The 2500-nt window shown below is 30.1% G+C and overlaps 1 protein-coding gene across 1 annotated transcript in view; it reads right to left on the reverse strand.

Annotated features, from left to right (window-relative positions):
* The window catches only part of FOXP2 (forkhead box P2), a 601300-nt gene that overhangs the window by 262334 nt on the left and 336466 nt on the right, over positions 1-2500 (reverse strand). The window lies entirely within an intron of this gene.

Raw genomic sequence — 2500 nt, forward strand, 5'->3', positions numbered from 1 at the left:
TACTCAAAGACAACTGTTTTTGAATGGCTAGGGATACATGAGCTGACAGTAAGAAAGTACTGACCAGATATTTTTTAAACACCATTACCTGAAACACCTTCAAAGCAGTGCATTCTCATAAAACATTCAGAAAGATTATCTGACTTAATGAATGCTCAAAATGCAAGCTCAAATCTACCCTGAAAAGCAATCAAGTTTTTAGAAACTATTTTGACCTCAGTGACACAAACAATTAATGCTGCAAACCTAATATCAAAATAAAATTCTACATTTAATGCAGAATAATTTCTCCATGCAGTTAATCCAAAACAACATTTGAAACCTGCTACCTCCACAGATTATACATTCTAGCATTTAGTTCTAATTTTCAAAGATGACAAAAGAATGAAGGATAGACTAATTTATCGGGAGAAGGCTTTTTATGACTAATTTTTTTTTCAGTGAATAGAATAGCAGAGTATACTAACAAAGACAAGGCCCCTGTGACCATGTCCATTATGCTATTAAAAATATTCCACCTTCATCTATATTAACCGGTCAGAAATGTATGGCAAAATTTCTTTAAAGGGATAAAGCCATTCACAATAAATAATATTATATGACAGGTAAAATTATATACAAGGTTATGAAATGGTCATTTTACCCTTACACTTGTGGGATGGTGAAAATAAGAATGGCAATAGCACTGTAACACAGTTCTGATAAGAAAATCAAACCAATTCAAATAAATGGTTTTTACACTGTAAGACTTTTGTTCTAACACAATCCTTTTATTAAGTTGAATTTTTCTTTCTAAATAAAAAAAAATTAAAGATATTCCAGGTTTTATAAATTTTTCACAATTAAAAAATTAAATTCTAGGTTAAAAACTCCAGCTATAATTTATCAATCTATTTTACTTTACCAATCTATTTATCATGAACTATCTACTACAATCTATTCCAAACACAAACCTTCCCTCTCAAATTCATGCTTTAAGTCAAACTTCTCAACTCTATAAATATAAAAAAGCCATAAAAGAGCAAGGCAAACATTCTGGTTTTAAAAGCAGACCATATTCTGTCAGAAGTTCATGGCAAACCAAAATTTTACTTTGTTTTCATCACTAACTGCCTCATAAATTATATTTTTAAATAAGAGACCTCAGGCAACCATATTTAGATCATTATATTTACTAGACATAATTTAATTCTGTTCAAAATTATACATTCAAAATAACACCGGGTGAAATAAATTTGTAAAATCATTTCACTCTTTATGGATTTGCTTGCATATTTTTGCATGGTTTTAATTCCTTCTAAAATACACACATGGAAGGACAACAATGCCATAACATTATGTCTCTAACTATATTACTATAGTTAAAACATAACCAAGGGAAGAGACAATTACAAAGGTTTTCCATGTTTATTATTAAATTATTACATATCTTCCTGCAGACACATCTGAAGTGTCCTTTGTAAGAGCCCACCATTGTGTTAAATCACTTCTGGAGGGCACTCCACAAGCAGGCAATGCATGCAGTTGCTAAGTTGTATAAAGAACATAAGTTTTTATATTTACTTCTTTACAGTTTACATAAACTGTGTATAACAAAGTGAACTTGGAATTCAGGTTATAAACACACCTTACCATAAAATGCCTCCAGAGTACTATAAATGATAGCCAGGATTTTACCCTGTTATTATTATTATTATTATTATTATTATTATTATTAAGTAAGTAATCAAAACTTTCAAACACAAAAAAAAAACCTTACTTCTTTGCATTTCCCTTCAGAACCTGTTGTCTTCTCAGTACTAAACTAATATGTTTATTTTCAGTTATTCCTTTCACTTGCCTTTGTAAATGCAGTCTATTCCCAAACTAAATAAAATTTGGCTATAAATTCTTAGGACTCTGACTTCAGGGAGTCAGGAGGACCACTATAGCACTCCAATAGTACATTTCCTGTAAATACATTAAAGGGAGAAAAGAGCTATCATAAAAAAAAAACAACCCTGCATTTATGTAAAGAAACCTGTAAAAATAGGATAATTCTGGGACTTTGGTAGGCATTTAATTCCTGTAATGGTTAAAACAGACTATGTTTAAAATATGATCTTTCTAATAATTACTGTCTATGAAAAGAGAAACAACTCCCGAAATCATAGGGAACCTCGTTAAAGCATTACGTCTAGCTCTTTAAGAGGATTATTCTTGAAAACAATACCAAAATGTTAAATTTTACTCAGGTGTGGACATTTGCTTTTTTTTTTTTTTTTTTTTTTTTTGAAATGTATTCTTTTTTCTTAAACACTAACTTAAAGATGAAACATATCTCAATGATAATTCATTATATTTTCATGTTAATATTTTCTCACACTTAGTCTGAATGCCATGCAGAGAGTTAAAGAAATAACCTTTATTTTTAAAACAACTGAAATCTTTTTCTCAAACAGGTATCCTCACTCTGGCCTAATGTAAGTACATGCGTAGGAAGCTCTCTGTTCTCTCTCAC

This window comes from Pipistrellus hanaki (genome assembly GCF_964339955.1).
Source record: "Pipistrellus hanaki genome assembly, chromosome: 10".
In the NCBI taxonomy this organism is placed as follows: domain Eukaryota; kingdom Metazoa; phylum Chordata; class Mammalia; order Chiroptera; family Vespertilionidae; genus Pipistrellus; species Pipistrellus hanaki.